Here is a 21603-nt window from a genome sequence, read left to right on the forward strand (position 1 = left end):
TTGCAAACAAGAATTTTAATCTTTAGATATCTATATCTAACTTTATGTATTTATATCTTTAGATATATATATTGGTACGATTAACCATTAATCCTAAACACTAACAATACTCAGAACGTATTCCTTGTTCACAGTTTTTTTATCTTTTAATCAGTCGATATCACAAGACGCTTGATCGGTTTACTAACGTATTTCTATGCCTGGGATAGATGCTGTAAAAACCTTCTAATGTTTCGGATCCTGAAAGTATTCTTAGAAATTCTCCTCTGCAATATTAAAAAAGTAAATGATGACAGTATAAATAGATTAATTGTAATCTGTGCAGTAATTATGCAAAAGTAAATAAATTCCCTACATCATAAGCAACAACAAAAAAGTTCAATGATCTATAAAATAAATTTAGAACTAAGGAGTGAATACACTTATTTTCAACTAAACATAAGTGACATTTTTTTTAAAATAAAAAACTATATACTCCTATAAATTATAGAAAAAAGGAGATGAAAGTTTTCATTTATATAGTGAATTCCATTTTGTGCAACCTTATTGTCTGCTGTAATCTCTATTCAGTGAAGGCGTTAAATATGAATAATTTTTAATATTGAAATAATAGATAACAATTAGAAAATGTTCCTATTACAAAACTGCAAACACTGCTTACTTCGATGGAAAATAAAAAAAAGTTTATCAGTTTAAATCGGTAAAATGTAGAAGTTTCGATTTGATTCAATTTGTGTTATCCAAAAAAAAATACTTTTACGTTGCCTAAAAGTACCACCAAGATTCGAAACTTCCTTCCTTACATAGCTAATTTACGAAGTTCCGTTGATCTGCCATAAATGATTTATCGTTTGTTGTTATCCTCTGTATTCTTAAAATAGAAGTGGAGATTTTATCTCTCATTTAAGTGTCGTGCACTTTTGCAGTCTAGAGCTTTGAAAAACTTTGATGTGTTCAGTTATCCTGCACATTTCAAGCTAAATTTTGATTTCATTCAACTGCTGGTGGGCACATAACTTATCTTGTGCAATGTTTTTTATATGTTTTTATGCAAAAGTGTTTTATACAAATGTATTTTATGACACAACAGTCTTTTAATACGAAATCTAGCACATAATATTAAACTGTATACTATCTCATAGAAATTACATAGTAGTATTAGGGTTATTGATATTAACTTCTGATCAGGGCAAGCTACTTTACCTATTTAGACGAAAAACATAAATGAAACCGGTAATAGCTATAGTTTAGCAAATTCTTGTAAATATTAGAATGCATTGTTTTATCAGTTGGGTACCTCGCTGTTAACGATGTTTGAGGTCGTAAGTCCCAAAATATATCAACTTATATTAGCTTATGAGATTTAGGTTAGTTCTCAATTTGTAAACTAAGCTGACAATGCAGAATAATCTCTATAATAAAAAACATATACTTAAACATTTAAGACAGTAAAAATAGTTGTATAAAACACTCTAACAACTGCTATAACACAAACAAAGAACAGATTGTCCTTTACTAAAGGAAATATAAGCAATAGTTGTTAATTTTAACTGCTGCAGTTAATTTATTGTTAGCTGAACAAATTAACATCAATATAACTGTTTATACAATCCTTACGCGTGACTAAAACTTCAATATAGTAAACCTTTTAGTTAATTTCACTATTTCCTTAATTAAGCGCCTATATTAAACTACTTACTTGCTAATGCACATATTTATCTAAGCATTTTTCTCTATTCAACGTGCTAATTATTTCTACACACACACACACACAATATACGTACATTCAGATGACTTAGTTGAAATGATTAACAATTAAATCATGTGTTTCTCGAACCTTTCCGCCCAACTGATAGTCTAGCGCTTTAAAGGGCCTTGTTTAGAGAATTGCAGGCGGGCGGTTCTAATTTAATTTTCCGGCTAATCGGCTACGAACAAGAGGGGTGTCTACTAGGGTACTCCGACTATACAGCGGGAGAAAAGAGAAACACGATTACGTGTTTGGGCCGCTTGGCACATCGTACCGATCTGCACCATTACATACCGATTTGTAGAGTAATTGACAACGTCAGCGCAAGCGGGGAAATCACAAGGGAGAAAGAGATTTCAAGAACCTAAAGTCAAATTTCTTTCAGTTGCCATGATGGTAATGATAACACCCATTTAATCAAGTTTAGCGAAAAGTGAAGAGAGTAACCACAAAGTGCTGGACTCTTGCTAACAACCGATTCAATAAGGAACGAAAGCAACAGAATTGGTAATCTAGTTACGGCGACAAACTTTACAATCGGACTATTTTCTGTTTCCCCTGATATTGCTCAGTTATTGTAACACGATAATACTATGTAGCTGTAGTGTTTTTAATTTATTATATATGGTAACATAGCTCTACTAATTTCACCACACTAAACTTTCCTAGTAGATAACCATGGTATTTCTTCAAAAATATAATCCCTATCTTAAACAAAACCCAATCAGAGGAGTAAGCTAGATGCGTAGATGAATAAATAAATAGATGGAAAGATGTATGTTACGTTACTTGTCAATAACTTAATTTAATATCAATAAAGCTAATGGTGCATTGATCTGTAACGATTGATGAATATCAATAAAACATAATCTGTGCAGTGTATTAAAATGTTAGCATAATGCGTTAATATATTAATGGAGTGTTAAATATCCACATAATACAGTTAGATGTCTGTATAATAAACCCTCATGCCTACATAACATAGTAATTAGTACATTGTTCTCTGTAGAGTATGTCAACAAGCTTATGTATGGTGAATTTTTGAATGTTTATATAATGCATTAATTCGTTTGTATAGAGTATTGTTACATCTACATAATATTCTAATACGTTTATATCTGGTATTTTCATGCATGTACAGCGTGTTAATATCTTTATATGGTAAATTTAATACGGTAATTTGCTAATATTTACTAGTACCTCATTATGTTTACACTTCCATATTTTGACAGTGGGCTCATGATTGTTTGTATTCATTTTGTTTATGCACTTCATATTTTTATAGTGGGCTGATGATTAATTGATGTTTTTTATTTTTATTTTTGCGCAATGATAGGATACAGGGGTTTTTCAACTGGTCAACATCACCCACAACCAACTTTTGATCTACTAATTTTTATCAACGAAGAGTGGGATTGATTGGACATTACTTTACCTCCACTGTTGAAAGGGCGAGTACATTCGACGATGGGTTTCCGTCCCGCATCTCTCAAACTGTGAGTTGACCATCCTAATGACCAGGTTATGTTTGCATTCGAGAGTATTTGTATTTATACCCAAACTACTAAGTAGTCTGCCGCCTTTTCAGACTACTAACCAGAAGGAAGAATAAAGTGCTCGTATCTTAAGTACTGGGAAAGTCATGTAAATATTCGAGAAATATTGTTAAAATAAAGAAACACTTACTGAATTGAAAATTTTCACTTTACAGATATATTGTTTTTTTTCAGCTTAATGGTTTTTCATTTCTTAGGTCTTGGGCACAGTAGTTTCAACATTCTATGTATAATATAGATAAATGGATAGAAATTCAAGTTGTGATGTAAATGTATTTTTAGTTTGTTTGTTTTTTTTTATTTTGGATTTCGCGCAAAGCTACACTAGAGCTATCTGCGCTAGCCGTCCCCAATTTTAAAGTGTAAGACTGGTGAAAAGGTAGCTAGTCATCACCATCCACCGCCAACTCTTACCAATGAATAGTAGGATTGGCTGTACATTATAACGCCCTTCCCCAGCTGAAAGGGTGAGCATGTTTGGTGTGATGGGTATTCGAACACGAGACTCTCAGATTACGAGTCGCGCGCCCTAACCACCTGGCAATGCTAGGCCTCATTTTTTCACTAAATATTTTTCAGCTGAGAAGAAAATGACCATCGGCTAAGCTGCTAGTTCGAAATGTTTCGCGAGTGTTAATTCGTTTGTTAACGATTTTGATTTGTTTGTTATGCGCAAAGCTACACAAAGGGATAACCTGTGTTCTGCCCACTACGGGTATCGAAACACTATTCCTAGTAGTATACAGTAAGAGACATACCACTGTTTCACTGGGGGATTGGCTTTACAAACGAACGATCTTCTGTAGAAAATTATTACAATACGTAAACAAAGTCATCATGTTATTTAAGATAGTAATAAAGATTGAGGCATCAACATGAAATTTAAGTTAATTATAAACTGACAATGTATGCTAATGTTAAACTTATAATGTAATGTGCTACTAAGTCAAGCTCAGTTTAAAATACTACTGGACATGCGCTGTGATTTCTGTGCTAGGTTCAGAAATTAACGTGCCACTCATTTATACTTGGTCTTATGTAATGTGGTATTATGTCTAGGCTAGTGTGATTGATTTTACCTACATTATATCCAAATTTTGTAAATGATTTGTTAGATATACATGCAACACAATGTGTTTCAAAGCATCTGTTTTGATGTCCTGTGCTTAGTTAACATACTTTAAAACAGGATGTAAAGAATCGTTACTGTCTTATATTAGGATACTATAGAACAATGGTAACATACAAAGTTGGCCAAGCATCTCTGGCGACTTATTCTTCTAGTGTGTTGGTCACGCCTAGAAAAAGATGGTACAGTACTTTCTACAGATTTAGAGTAACCTAGCAGTAAAACTCTCTTAGAATGGAGAGTTTTTTATTTTTTCTTATCAAACAACCATAGCCCTTTGATGGCTATCCACACATAGTAAGTGTATGCCAAGGTCACCACTGATCAGGGAAGAACGTGAGGTAGTATGAAAAATGACTTTCGCAAGAAAGAGCTGGGATACTGTAGTTGGAGTAACTAAAATCCATAAATAAAATCCATTACTACAGTTAATTGAGGCAGTTAGAACTTTTTAGATGAAAAAACATATTGACGTTGCTTTGAGACAGCATTCAATAGTTGGGATCAATGTAGAACATAACGATGGCATGTATACCATTCCTGCTTGCCATGACATTTACTATGATTAGTGTGTCACCAGGAAGATAGTAGGTCATGTTCAATCACTGATGGCGTTTCACTTACACAAGTGTAAGACTACTGGCAGCACACACCGTTCAGCACCACCACTTTATTATGTATATATATGAAGTCAAACAGATTAATCCATCAGTGTTTAAAGAGATTACTAGAAGAATATGGACCTTTTCATCAATCATTTCAGATATTCTCCCAGAGCGCGTGGTTTTAGAGAAATGTCGTGTAATGGGCTTAGACGATTTGGCATTAAACGCTCCAGATAATTTGATAAGAAACAGGTAAATGTCTGGGACATTGTAATTTGCTGTATCGCACCACATATTCAGTCAAATGGAGAATAAGATGATCCATAAGTTCAAGTTCAACGCTTGAAGGCGTGTTCTCTATGAAAAACTGACCACTTTGCAAACAATATTGGGAATCTATATGAAAAGATATTCTTAAGCAATTTAAGGTGATCATATTGAACTGGCTAATATAGTAAAACCTCCAACACTAGAATGATTTATTCAGCTTCTAAACAACCTCAAATGTATGTAATGTTCGAACACATTACTGAAAAACAGCTGTCCTCTTTCATTTCTAGCTTACGGGGTATTTTGTATTTTAGTGCAAGACGTATAAGCAGCTATAGATCAAATTATGTTTAATGCTGCAGAAACTTCAAGAGAATCAATAGCAAGATATGATTACAGTAATTTTTTTTTCTAGATTAACATATTGAAACCTTAGTTGGATCTGTTCATCAGTCTGAGTAGGTGCTGTAGTCATTTAGCACATAAAGGTACGATGGTTAGTTTTTACAACTATAGACTTGATGTCACATGATATGCTCTAATAATGCTGCACGAATATGTTTTTTTATGGATACCAAAGGAACTGTACTCGACTTTCAATAAATCAAGCATCTTGAGTGAAAACACCACATAAGCCAATTAACACAAAGTATCTTCTAACAAATCGTGATAGGTAGATGTGAGTCGAATGACATGTTCCCAGTTTTTCTTGGGACTGTAGTTCAGTCAACAAAAATAGTTGTCCTTGATATTGGTTCAAACATTAGTACCTATAGGATGGATATACTTTAGACGTTGTTAGTTAGTTTCATTAATGCAAGAGTTGAACAACAATTCTATGAAAATAATCTAATGCTGACTACAATAGATTCAAAGTGTGCATGTCGAGGAGTTCAAAGTTCCTATGACAAAATTTATTCAAAGATGTGCTTTAACTGAAATTACTCTTTGCTAAGATGGTAAAACCAATTCTTTTATCTATCCAGAAATAATGATGCACTTTCTCAAATAAACCTCTGTCAAAGTATTGGTATTGCACCAGAGTTGATTTTTAATTATCAACATTCAAATGAAATGATCGTCATCACGACAATTAATACAGATATGAAAGGAATAAGCCAGATAGTTGCTTTTATGCTGCAGCTTAGCCATAACTAACATAAAATGCACAGCTTCCTGAACATTTGTTACCACTCATTGAAGATTGTATTATCAACCTGAATACACAACAGAGGCAGAGACTTAGTGAAGTTCTCGTGGAATTTGCTAATATATTTATAGCATTGGATACCTATCGGATTAGGAGCTCTAAACTGCACATTTTCTTTTAAATAAAGGTAATGTGGGTTCAGTAAAATAACTACAAAATGCACAGCTTTCTGGAACTATGAGGAAATTGATTGAGGAGTTTATTATTAGTTTGATTTGAAAATAATGATAAGTAATTAGTGAATTGCTCTGGGAATTTTAGGACCTGATAAATGTATGAGTAGTATCACTAAAATGCATTGCTTCATAGACACAGGTAATATGGATCCAATAATACAATTAAAATACAGGCATAACTAAAGCGTCAAATACACTGCTTGAACCCAGATCTAGCGGGTATGAAATATTAAATAATAAAACATTCAGGGTATAGCGATTGTCAGAAAGAAGAAAATAAGGCCAAAATTCTGTATATGGACCTTAGGTGAATGAATGTGTGACACATAATGAAGACTTTTATTTATTATGAACATTTGAATGCCTGAACCGCTGAAATATAACTCTATGGTACTCGAGTTTTTTTTAGAAATTTCAGTTTAGGCAACAATACTGTTATTTATACACACACACACACACACACACATATATATATATATATATTATTGATTCTTACGCTCAAGAATATTCTACAACTTTATTGAATAAGGGGTAATTTTGCAATACATTCTATCATCAGTTTGAGAGTCTTGTTAAGTGGATACTTTTGAAGATAGAGAATACTAACTGGAATGTTCATTTACATATCATATGTCACTATGATATACAGAAAAAGATTACAAATTTACCAGGTGCTTTCAAAAATATTGAATGGCATTCAGAAAACAGGGTAGAGGAAGGAAGTAAAATAAAAGAAAGATGTTCAATTATGGTGTATTTTGTTAATAATCAAGATAGAAGAGTACATATTATAATACTGTTAACACTGTCAATTATTTGTTGCTTTTATTTTGGGTTAGTATTCGTTTCTCATGGTAACATTTCAACTGTGTTCATCAGCACTGTGGTTTTTTACCTGGTGAATGGTAGCTGTGTGTTTTGACTCGTTATGTTAGGTTGTCTAGAAATAAATGTCGTTTTTGAACTTCAAAGTTTGGAAAAGTATAAACCACTGTTGTAAAACATGCTTTAATCAGAATAAGAATAATTTGCTTCAACACACTTTTGTCAACGTGTAACAATGCTTTTTATGCCTCTGCTGTAGAAATCGATGTTTCTATGGTCAATGCACTCCTTGAAAGCTTCTTCTGCAGCTGTCTGGTTTTTAAAGTGTTTATTGTTCAAAAATTTGTCAAAGTGCTTGAAAAATAAAAATCTGTAGGGGGAAAGGTTTGGGGAATAAGATGGCTGAGGCAGAACCTCGAATCCCATTTCGTTCAATTTTTGGACTGTCATCCTTGACAGGTCTCATAACGCCAATTTTGTTGATCTTCAATCAGTTCATGCGGAACCCACTTATCCAAATTTTTCTTTCTTCCAATCGCACTCAGGTGGTTGACAATGCTTGATTTGCTTGTGCCTAGTTTTTCTGCAAGCTCACGTACTGCTGTGCGAGGGTCTGTCTGAACTGCTTCCCTTAATGTGTTTTCATTTAAGGATGGCTTCCTTCCACGACCTTTAGTCTTCAAGACTTTCATCTTTGTGTCAAAACCTTTGGATCTAACACTGAACATTACATTCAGTAACAGATCCATGATCGAATGCCTGGTTGATTTTCCGTGTAGTTTCGGTAGCTTATCGTCCAAGTTTGAAGTCGTATAGGAAAATCAGTCGAAAGTCCTTCTTGTCCATGCTGCCTTGGAGGTTGCGAAACTCACTCTGAGTAGAATTGAAATAGCAGACAATTAAGCCACTTTGTAAGTAACAAACGTTGGATTAAACCAACCAACCAGCGATAGTGTACTCAATATTCCGTTTCTAAATGTCATCGTGAGAATTCCGACTTTTATTTTTGGACAACCACATATTTCTGGTACAGAAATGAAAGTTTCTCGCCATGTGAAATGAGGTGTGCATGTTTGTAATTTGTATATTGTAATTCAAATTCGTAAGATGTTGTTATTAAGAAGACCTAGGTAGCGTTTGTACTATGATTGTTACCAGCAAGGGTCAGGAGCGAGCGGTCAGCAGTGTATTCGTTATATTGTTAAATGACCAGCATTCTATATAATATAGGAGATCTTACTGTTTGACCATTTGGGACGTAAACGAAAAATAAGTTACTCTTATAGAGAAAGTAGCATGACTGTTTCCTATCAAGGAGCAAGGGTTGATCTCTCTCAAGTAATCCTGAGCTGAATGTTACCTTAATAGGTGGAACTAGCCACATTTCACGCATGACTCAAACGTTTATTTAGTGTGCAAAGAGATTTACGTAAGTTTATGAAGTTATCCTTTATTTTATTTTATGTTAGTCACTTTGAGAAAGCTTTATCACACTATTGGGAATACTGCTTCAAATCATAACTGCAGTTGCAGCCAGCATACGATAGACATTTTTGTCAGTACACCATAAGCTGAAACCTGGTCTTCTGACCTATCAAATGATCAGTGCTAATCCTTATCCTACTTGTGCCTTAAATGTATAAATTTAATACAATACTGATCGATTCATTCATAAAATAGGTTTTGAGCTGGATGTATTAAAAGTGAAACTACTGAGGTTAAGATGGAAGGTTCTAGCTTTGGAGACTAGAGTGAACCTGGAATTAAAATATCACACTTTATTTACCACAGCTGGAGTACAATTTGTTGCATGTTTCTTTCTGGGTGACCATAGTGCTTTAAGTTGTTACACATTCCTTTGTGTTTCAATGTCATTATATATGACGGATATTTCCGATCTCAACCTATCTTTATTATCTGGATTATGACTAGTTTGCACCAGAAAGGGCTATTGCATACCCTTCCCCAAAACGGTCAGTCTTTGTTACCATCATACTACTTATGCACGCTTAACAATGCCAAAATATAATTATGATACATGCCATGCTAATGTGACTTTATATCCGCTGTGGTTGTGAAGTAATTTATTGATTTACTTATTCAAATATCATTTGAACATAAATTACTCAGCTTTCTTTATAAATATATACGTGTTCTTGCATCTAAAAAGCAAAATGTGCTTAATTACTGAACCCTTCAATCTTCTTCAATCTGTGAGGTCTAACTAATAGGTATTTATTTTGATAAAACTTACCACATTACATATAAAATATATTTTGTTACTACCTCTAGCCTGTGGTACTAAGCCTATACTACGTTACACAATATTATATAGTACTGAAATAAGTATCTGCATGAATCTACCGTTATTTTTCCATTTTATCTTCATAATTGTATAATTATGATACTAATTTCACCGTTGGTCTACAGTATAGTTGTTACATGTTATTACTTTTATAACTTATCACAAACACTACAATATCGTATGAATAATTATAATGAATTCCAAAAGCTATATTAAATATATAAGTCACTGTACGACCCACGTCTTCTGATTGACATTAATATTTAAGGTGTTAAGCTTCCTAATTTCCTTGTTAGATGGCTAATGATTAATACATGAAGATTCTGCTATTTTCTGAATGGTTTAAAATGATATTCCAAGAAACAGTACCGTAAAGGAAACAGTATACAAACAATTCTCTGCTCGGGCAGCTGACAAAAGTCTTTGAACCTCATCCTTTGTTGTCCGGAAGCGATGAATCTGGATCAAATTGGTTTTACAAATGCAGAGGTTCTCAATATATTTAAGTGTCATTAAACGACACTACCCATGAACAGATACCGGGGAAACCTACAAAAGATCAACTGGTGATATTTACGACACTGAGAGATTGTGACGATGTATACAAAAAAGCTATGACTCGTTTCTAAAGCTGTTCTCAGTGACTTTGTACTGAGGACAAGCCTTTGTAAGCAGCAGATCCTCAGACATAAGCTTCAACTAAAGCCCGTGCATTGGTAGTGGGAATGTTTAGTAATATCCTAGTCTTTTGAATACAAGGAACAAATATTTAGCTATACAGTTCCTTTTTATATGATTTCGAGTGGAATATAAGCAAATCACTCTGTTTTATAAGTACAGGGTGTTAGGAAAGTCACTGTGCAGTTTTGTAATCATATTTTATTCAGTCTATTTGAAGCCAGCAACTGATAGCGGTGTTTGGAAACAAAAGAAGAAGGATTCAGGCCTGTATTGATGCCAACAGGGGTCACTTTCAACATTGTTTATAATTGTCATTCATATTTACCTCCTGTATTCTATATTGAAACATGTCTGTCAATAAATATATAAGTGCACAGTGACTTTCCGAACACCCTGTAAAAGTATTTTCACATCAAGTGATTTGACCAATGATACGTCTTAAAATATTTCGTTAAAAACTATTATCATAAACAATTTTTCCATATTATTGTTTGTTTTTAGTTCAAAAAAATTATAACCCTTAAATATATCAGAGAAGCATTTGAAACGAAACTAACCACTTTTACAAAAATATTCTTAAATAATTCAACAATTCTTAACTCTACCAAAAGTTAGCATAGTAATTTTATTTTAGAAATATGTATTTACACACAAGCATATAAATATTTGTAGTTGTTTACTTTATTACTTTAATACATATACAATTTTAAAACGACTAAATGAACATCTTTAAATGAAAATTACATGCGTCAAGAAAGAAACTTAATGTTTATACATTTTTGCTGTAATTATTTTTATGCTACTCCCTTACTTTAGTTCAATACTTCTTTATCACTGGCTTATTTGATATTGTCGTTTTTTATATTCTGACATGAGATGTCCTGTGCAAGAGTATTAATCTAATGTGAAATGTTGTATATTCAGTGATTTTTTTATTGTGTCCTTAAAATGTTTTATTTGTTTGTGCTACGTGTTTTATAGTTTGATTTATGATTTATTTTTATTTTTTAATTTCTAAATTGTTATTTTTGGTTTTTGCATGTTGATTTTTTCTTTTAAATCATTTTCCGTTTATTGTTATTTTTGCTAGGTAATATTTTATTATTATGTTTGCAAATCAGAAAAAAAAAAAAGACAAAGGAGAACAAATCCGCTGCGTTAGGGCATTCAAGACTTAGTAACTGTATTCAGTTTGAAGCAGAGATTCACCACTGGTGAGACCTTTCACAATACGATAGCAATATTCTGCTTAAAGTAGTCTCATAGCGATCGGCGAGAGCGGACAGCTCCAGATTATGAAGTTATCCAAGAGAAAGATACTTTGAATTATGATAGAATGCAGTGAAGGAAAATTGAATCAAAGTTTTCTTTAGGTGCAAACGGTGCCGCTTTATGGTATTTCAGACGCTTAGGAACCATCAAACATACTGGTTGTCTATATTTTATGGACCAGAGCCCGACTGTCTGTGGATTGGAAGATGGTTCTCTGAAGGAAGCCCTCCCTTGCTGCGGATCATAATAAATTTTACTTCACGTTGAATGAAGTATATTATAAAACTTAGGAGGCCATGATTGCCCGAGGGACTGCTTCCAATGTTTGACTATTTTAGAGGTCATGTGGAGGGTCTTGGTTCTGTCCTGACTCAGTTGGAATCTGAAATTCCATCTAAATCGTTTACTTTGATAACTTTTATTTACATAAAGACTAGTTTTTTTTTTCCTTTTTATTGTGTTTTATTTCACGAGGTAACAAAGAAAAAATTGTCAAAGTTATCGTATGCTGTATGGTATGCTTTTTACATATTTTAATATCAGGGGCGTAGATTTTTTACACCCGATGGGGGGGAATAATTTTTGCAACCACTTACGTGGACTGTTCAATTTGCAAATTGATAATCTCTGATTACGTAAATCTAAAAGCTGTAAACATGCAGTCACAGAGAAATCTTGTTGCCACGATATTTGCATGTATACTTAGGCCTACTGACTGATACTTACAAACTATCGCTTAGATCGAAAAGCTTAGAAGCACACCTATATTAAAGATGTACATTTCGGCTATTGAAAAAGCCTACATCTGGGCCTAATTATGTAATTCGATTGGTAGGAACACGAGAATCACAAGAACAAACACACAATTTGTTGGCCTGTGTTGCAATAAAACAATTCAACAGACCAAACTGTAGGGGGGGGATGATTGTATTCACTATATCCCCACCTAAAATGAAGGGGGAATGTATACCCTCCATCCCCCCATGATCTACGACCCTGTTTAATATCCTGAACTCATTGAACCGTACAGAGCGAATGAAGATAAAAATATAGCTTATATTTTATATATAAGGTATAAGCTGTACTAAAATGAAAAGAAACGACCAATCAACTTAGCTTTCATGCAAAATTCGCTTGTATAACAAAATATGTATATGTTACTTTTCTATTCATTTAAATGTGTTATTAACTAAATCATGTATCACAATAAAGTAAGAGTAAAAATATAAAACATGAATGAAGAATTTGGAGGTAACATAAGAGAGGAATTTATGCAAGACAAATCAGCGTTAATATATAAATTTAGCAGTTTCACAGGACTATTCATATCTCTTGGCTGAACTCCGATTTCTCTGTTTTTGCATTCTACTACATAACTTAATAATGGGCAGGACAAGCACTCTTCAGCCTCTTTCTTTGCTTACTTAAACAATTACAACAACAATGACGCTCATGAAAAATCACCTGACAGCGAACGCCTCGCATAATCTAATCTCATATAAGAGCAGTCTAACACTCTCATTCGTCGCCTGATGACGCTTAACGTCAACATTAGGTTTTCAAGGGAGGTTTTACAGAGCTCACTTCAAGCAAATGGTCCATCACATTCACATTTTTGGGGTAATGCGAGAGAACATCGGTGCCGCTTGTCTGGATAGATATCAGTCTCTTTCTTGGACACAATGAGAAGTTTTTTTGGTTTTTTTCTTGGGAGGGGTGTTAATTCAAGCTTAATATCACCAAAAGTTAATCTAAAATGCCGTTTCTGCCAACAAATGCGAACGTTTTTGTATAGGATTAGAAAGAAAATGTTAAAACCTCGATAACAATTGTTGTTTCTGAAGCGGCTAGTTCATATCGAGGAACGAAAACCTCTTCTTTGCTACCTTTTGATGACAGGGAAAGGAACACAGACACACATTTTTACCTAAACACAGTTCCTACAGCCATGACTTGATGACTTTGCGGGTAAAGTAGTCTGCATAAAATTGTTTACATTGAATTGATTTGGTTTGTTTTTAATTTCGTTTATCTATAATGGTTATGGCTCAGCATGGCTAGGTGGTTAAAACACTCAACTCGTAATATGAGGGTTAGCCATGTGAACGTTCTAATGTTACGTTCAATTCCCCCCATTTCGTTGGTAAAAGAGTAGGTCAGGAGTTCACTAGTTCCTTCTAGTCTTACACTGTTAAATTAGGGACGGCTAGCGCAGATAGTCCTCGTGTAGTTCTGCGTGAAGTATAAAGCAAACAAACTATAATGGTCATAGCCAGACAGATATTATCTTAAATATGAAATTAACTAAAATGGTTATGGCTAGTCAAATATAATCTTTTATATAAAACTGTCCATAATGGTAACGGCTAGACGCTTGTAATCTTCATAAAGTATCTTCAGTGATTACAGGTACACGAGTGTGTGTTTTCTTATAGCACAGCCACATCAGACTATCTGCTGAGCCCACCGAGAGAAATTGAACCCCTGATTTTAGCGTTGTAAATCCGTAGACTTACCGCTGTACTAGCGGGGGATGCAGATAGATGACTATATTTTTAATATAAAATTATCTACAATGGTTATGGCTAGACGGATATTATATTCTATATAAAGTATCCATCATGGCTATACGGGTATAATCTACATAAATTATCTACAGTGATTATACTAGACTGTTATAATCTTTATAAAGCGTCTACCGTGGTTACGGCTGAACGTGTATAATCTTCTTTATAAAGTGTCTACCATTTTCTCGTCTAGACGGATATAATTATTATAAAGTGTCTACTATGGTCACAACTAGATTGGTATAATATTTATAGAGTGTCTACAATAATCAATCAACTTGGTTTTTTGGTAGACGTATATAATATTTACGTAAAATTGCTTTCGCATATTTTAGGCTTTAATCACACACACATTTTTTGCTAGATGGATATAACATTCTCAATAGAAATATCTCAGCCGAGGTAAGGCCTAAGGGTAGCCTCTTAGTGACACAGTGGCATGTCTGCGGACCCTCACCGCCAAAATTTGGGTATCAATACCCGTGGTGGACAAAGCAGAAATGACCCATTGTGTAGCTTTGTTGTCAATTCCAAACAAAACTGGCTTCAAATCCAGCCCAAGGGTAATTTCGCATGTAAAATAATAAAACAATCTTTATCACCGCCATGGCTAGAATGGTGTTATCTTCGCTAGAAGAGTAGTACTGACTAAATAGTATGATATTCATTATAAAACTGCCATCACAACGTTCAAAGCTAAAATGATGTAATATTCACGAGAAGCTTTCCTTCAAACGGTCTTGGCTAGATTACAACAGTTTTCACTAAAGAACTGTCATCACAACATTCACAGCTAATACTGTATCACCTTCACTAGAGAACTATCATCACAACGGTTTGGTCTGTTTTGTTTTGAATTTTTGCACAAAGCTACACGAGGGCTATCTGCGCTAGCCCTAATTTAGCAGTGTAAGACTAGAGGGAAGGCAACTAGTCATCACCACCCACCGCCAATCTTGGGCTACTATTTTTTACTAACGAATAGTGGGATTGACCGTCACATTGGTCATGCCGGGCCGTCTGTATTTACAGCACTTATACTTAAAAGGATATATATATATATAACAGCTAAGTGCGTGTTTGTTTGTTACGCTCTGTATCTCAATAACGGTTAATCGTAGCAAAAAATTTATGTGTCAAAAAGCTCCATTTCAAGATTACTTTGCAGGAATTTTAATCCTTTTTTTTGCAGTTCCTCAAATTTCTCGATATCAACATCGGTCTGTTATTTTACATATCTGATGAACAGTCAATATAAAAAATAAAGTTATTAAGAACAAAAATGTTTCTTTTCGTGGAAGAATTTCAAGAAAATAAAGGAAATTTCTCCGTCGTCTGATTGAAAGAAATATTTCGAAGATAAAAGTATGAATGAAAAAATAATAAAAATGTAGGAACGTGTTTGGATATATAAATATATATATATTTGTTGTCATTGAGTTTATATTTATTTGTTTTCATATCGGTAATATATACACTGTACATGCATGATTTCACTCGAAACTGTCTTCACCGGGAAGACGACTGTACGGAATTTCTGTATTAAGTTGTGTTCGTTTACAAATATTGCATACTTAACAACACTTTTTTTAAAGTAAAGAATGAATTGAATAGTATCTGTCCTCGAGTACTGACGTTGGCTTGTTATCAAGGTGAGACGTAAAAATGAATGAAGTCTTGTTCGTTTCATTGAATTTTTCTACTTAATGCATAAGCTCCCGATTTCATTTCGTATTATACCGTCAATGGAGAATACTGTTTTGGCCAAAATGTTTGCAAATTTTTAACGTAAAAGATCATAATGATTAGGGGGGAATACGGATATATTTAGCACTGCCAAACTAAGAAATCCGTGTTACGTTAGACATCCATATGCAATATGTATAATAAGGTTCTATGGGGATCATGAACAATTTATTCAAACAATAATTTATTTTATCAGACACCTGTAGAAAGATGTACATTTCATCATTTCACCTGTCACAATATAATCTTATCAAAAGCTATGTATTGAAACAATATGACATCAACTTATTATAAATTATTATATCAATTCATATTAAACATTAGGTATGTGATTGGTCCTCCTGGTACTACAGTAGCCTCCAAAAGGCAACGTAGTATGCTGTCGATGAGGTTATTGATGTAGTATATCATAATTTCAACCCAAGTTGTCTCTAAAAGGCGCTGGATCTCAGCTACAATAAAAACGATAAGTAAAAACATTAGGTTAGTATTTTTTGTCTCATTTCTACCCAACAGTTATCAATGGAGTTACGCATAATTAAGACTAATTATTATTAATTGTAATTTTCCTATTGAAGAATTTTAGCGATGGCAATTTTGTTATGTCTTCCTGATCGAGATAGTCTTGTACAATACGCACACTCTAGGCATTGGAACTGTTATTCTGGAACAAAAAGTTAATGCCAAATCTTGTCCTAGCATATGACGGAAATATTGTCTCCATGTGATACCTGTAGGAGGCAGAAATGAAGTTTCTCTGGAAGATATGAAGAGCAATTTTTCACCATGATGAAAAGCTGCTTTACAATGTATTGCACAACCTCCTGTGCGTGCCCTGTGAGAAAGACAGTCTTCCTTCATCCTACCATCAGCTTTAACAAGCCTGAAACAGGAATCATCTGAAAAGATGACATGTCGCTAGTGTTCTGACTGTAAGTTGGCATATTACTTTGCCCAAGTAACATGGTGACGGCGATGAATTCTAGTTAATATCGGTTTGCAGAATAACCGTTTTCTCCGATTCACTAATATTTTGGATACCTTGAAATGAATGCGTTCACGCCAATCCTGTTGCAAGGTTTTGCGAGACGTCTTTTGATCTTAACATGTTAATCTCGGGGAAGAGTTTTTTTTTCAGTACCTACCAGTAGACTTTCCTAGAACAACGTTTCCTGTAGTCCGATGACCTTTCAGGATTCTGGATACAGTAGAATGGGATACCCTGCTGTTCTGGCAACTTCCGTTTGCTTCATACCATTTCTGGACAATCGCACAATTTGAAGTCCTATAACTTCTGGCACGAGACAAAGAATTACTATAGACCAAGTAGAAATAAAATGTCTGATCAAAATGTGGATCTGTATCAAAAACACACACTTTTATACAAAACAAATACTCAAAACAACTCATACAAACTAGAATAACAGCTCGTACATATTTGTCCAATCATACGCTATACTTCTCTGTTACAACTCGTACATTTACTCAATAACTACTCCATGCATGTAGACAATAACACCAGTATAGAACAATATACAAACATTCTGTCTAATACTGTAAATTAAACTTCGTATTATGAAAGCCTTTGCGCAAAGAAGCAAGAAAAAATAATTTATGTTGGTCTTAGATGGAAATTATCTTCCACCAAAAAGTCTCTTCACTAACGTCAAGAACAGTTATGAATATATATATTACACCTAGCATGATTTTTTCCTTACTATATGGCGAGGAAGAAATAATAATATTCTATACTAAAATGACTTTAAAAATGTTCAACACTATGTAATCATAACTTAATACACATAATACTTATGGGTCGACTGGTATAATATTCTTTACTGCACAATCTATTTTTAGAATAGACATAGCTAAATGGTTATAATACGTTTCATCTAAAACTGCGTTCATCGAACTCGTAACTAGTTGAGTTTAACTTGTTACGTAGCGTAGATTCGGGCAGAATGAAGTTCCCGTGAACGTTTAGATCTAATTAGTTTTGATGGCGTCTCTCTCTCATAGTTAGATCATGGGAAGTCTCCAATCAACCAATTTTAATTGATTGTACTGATTTAATAAATCAAATTAACTGTTCTTATGAATCAAATACACAAAACTAAAGGTTGAGAGATGACCGCTGATTCCACGATACACGGTAATTGAAAAGTATGGTTTGAGATAGGTACAATGTAAAAGCTGGAGGATAAGGATTGTAGCCAAAATAATGAATTTTGGATGAACCTATACTTAGGAAATGAAAATATGAATATGATGTGGAGAATGGCCGGTGGACCTGACTGGACTCCAAAACTAAATAATAAGATCAGGGATTGTGATATAAACTTCCTAGAAGATGAAAGACAAGCACTGTAAAATGATTTCCGAGAATCGATGTACGTGAAAATTAGGAAATAAAGTCAGACCAGAGAATGAGTGTTGAATATCTACAACCTGGAGAATAAATTCATAGTCAGGAGAATGATCGATGAGCGTATATGAACAGGATATTAAAATCGAATACTCGAGAAAAATTAAATTACTGAGTATGTCTAAAGTAAATAATAAAGTTAGAAACTGGAAAATGTTCACTGAATTTCCTGTAAAAATAAACTGGAGAACAGAGTCAGAGATTGGAGGATAATCGCTAAACATCGCTGTGTATATGCAATGGAAAATTATCATTGAATGTTTTTGTATATAATAACATGAGAATAAAGTCAGAGACTGGAGGATGATTGCTCCACCTAGAACATAACAGCGTGTGATAAAGGACAACGAGGGTCCGTGATTCACGATCGTGTCGCATGAGGAACCAACAATTGAATAGGCTTCATTGACGGCGATCAATGGAGCTTCCCGTTGAGGTCTGCGAGCTTGAAATACTTTCGACCACTGAGACATGGCGCGGTCAGTAGAACTTTAATTAGCTTAACACTGCTATGATACAGTTGAAATGCAAGAGGACAATGTCTCGGAGGGACCAGAGTAATTAATTTGCAGCAGTTTCTGTAATTACTGTTTTGATGGCTTACTTTAGTATTATAATATTCGCTTCACTTCCTTTTTTATGATTGTTTATTTTTATAAATTAAACTACTTTTCAAACTCAAGCATCTGTGAATAAAGATAATTTGTTATCAGCTTGGAATTGGGTTGGTTTAAAAGTAAGCTGAGAACATTAAACTCTGCAAAAACTGTAATTATTACTTTTAAATAATTTTCCCACACTGATAGCCACCCCCAGTGGCACAGTGGTATGGATGTGGACTGACACCACTAGACATTGAGTTTAGATAGCCCATTGTGTAGCTTTGTGTTTAATTCTAAACAAACAAAAAAACAAACCCACACTGATGTATTAAGCTATTTTTATTATCAATGCAGCTAAAATCTAAAATTTAAAATTCTTGATATATCTGATTTATGACTGATAGTAGATAATCAAATACCTAAATATCTTGAGCTGAAAGAATTTTAGTTTGTTTTCATTTTGGTGGTGGACAGTTACACACTTTTGCACTTCTGAATTTAGGTGTATGTAACTAAAGATATTTTCAAACTTGGGGTGAGTAGATAAAGAGGTTTTTAATGTAGGGGTGTATAACTAAAGATGTTTGTTTGTTTGTTTTTAATTTCGCACAAAGCTACTCGAGGGCTATCTGTGCTAGTCGTCCCTATTTTAGTAGTGTAAGACTAGAGGGAAGGCAGGTAATCATCACCACCCACCGCCAACTCTTGGACTACTCTTTCACCAACGAATAATGGGATTGATTGTAACATTATAACGTCCCCAGGGCGAGCATGTTTGGCGCGACGGGGATGCGAACCCACGACCCTCAAATTACGAGTCACACGCCTTAACACGCTTGGCCATGCCGGGCCTATAACTAAGGATATTTTAAATTTGCTGGTTATAGCAAACGATCTACTAAATTTGGGATATGCAGATAGAACTGTTTCTAATTTGGGTAAGTAGCTAAAGAGGTTTTTAGGTTGGGCGGACATAATTCAATATCTCCGACTTAAAATATCTGACCATGGATATTTATATATATTTGTGGTTTTAAATTTAACTTTTAACCTTGCATTTGAAATGTAATATTTGAAAGTAAGGTGTTAAGAAATTACGTGCAATCTTTTACCCTCTCAACTATTAAGTTTTTTTACAAACGTTTTCTATCTAACAAAAACGTTGATGATCGGCGTGTGTTACCACGCCAGTCTTATAAGAACGGTCGAACATTTCACATGGTTCGACGTAATGAAGCTGTTATGAAATGAGATTATTGAATATTTCATTGTAATAAGTTCTGGAGAGTGTAGCAGTTAGCAGGACTCAGCACGCGTACATGATAAACAAAGGAAGGAAAAAGAATGTAATCTAACTCATGTGTTCCCTGTGGTATTTTTTCCTTACTGGAGAGACTTTATGTGAGTAAATCAGTTTAATCAGACATCTCCTTTCTGACGCAGCTGTGTCTCACCGTGCTGGATTCCATATTGGATGCGAGCAATTTCATATTCGAAGGCTACAGTTGTTTTAGGAAGTCATCAATAAACACGGGCGAGCGAATCATCTTCTGGCCGGCTGTCGGCCCGCCTCGTCCCTCGCCAGGAGCCCCAGTTAAAGGGAGATTTAGACAGATTTGTATGCTGATGAAAGCGGTTCTCGTGCCGTGGAGATTTGTAAGGATGAGACCACCTCAAAGCGTTTGAGTACCATTCCATCACGAGCGTATATTATCCTTTACATCATGATACCAATCATATTTCGTCTCCGATTCTCCCACTCAAAACTCATAAACTTTTATGAAAACTTCGACTTGAGAGTAGCATATGAACTAGTGTTTTACTGTGAAAAGCAATAAGTATTATTGCTAGATTTTGGGCAAAATCTCTGATGTGTATAATAACCAAAATTATTTCTATAGTTTAAGAGAAACGTATCTAACAAAAGAGAGAAACAGCAGTATCATTGATGTAGTACTTTATTTATCAAATCAGCATTACAAAATATTATAAAATATTTAACATTGCGGTCACGTTTCTTGCTTTTTATGCGATGGGATATTTTTTTATTCTTTTTATAATAAAACACTTCTATAGTTTTAAAGACATTTTAACACATAAACGCAAATTACAAAGGTATATTTTTATGAAGACATTATTATTGGAATTACTTAAAGAATAGCATAGAGAAAACCCCATATACACTTGAAGAGATAACCTTGTACTGTTCTCATCTTGAAGTGACTTTAAGATCCTTAAGTTTCTTGGAAACTAACATTTGCGTCTGTGCGTAAACGACTTTTACAAATAAATTTCTGTGTGTTTGTATGTTTTGATGAATTTTGAATCTAAATAAAACAAGAAGAAGATGTCTTGTGGTGTGTTCTTCACAAGAACACCTATGCAAGCTAAATCAATCAACTTTTTATAGAAACAAATCGACGCTGAAGCAATTGGACAATGGTTGGGTATAAATGGCCTATCACTTTATTATACAAATAAGGC

General features: G+C 34.1%; 1 long non-coding RNA gene across 4 annotated transcripts in view; it reads left to right on the forward strand.

Moving 5' to 3' along the window:
- Nucleotides 1-21603, forward strand: part of LOC143229199 (uncharacterized) — a 58905-nt gene that overhangs the window by 29006 nt on the left and 8296 nt on the right. For 3 of the 4 annotated variants that reach the window (XR_013015732.1, XR_013015730.1, XR_013015733.1), the window contains exon 3: nt 3087-3440. This is a non-coding gene — a long non-coding RNA (uncharacterized LOC143229199). Of the gene's footprint in view, nt 1-3086; nt 3441-21603 lie in introns of those variants that run through there. The other variant, XR_013015731.1, reaches the window with a different exon arrangement.

The sequence above is a fragment of the Tachypleus tridentatus genome, chromosome 10, assembly GCF_004210375.1.
Source record: "Tachypleus tridentatus isolate NWPU-2018 chromosome 10, ASM421037v1, whole genome shotgun sequence".
In the NCBI taxonomy this organism is placed as follows: Eukaryota; Metazoa; Arthropoda; class Merostomata; order Xiphosura; family Limulidae; genus Tachypleus; species Tachypleus tridentatus.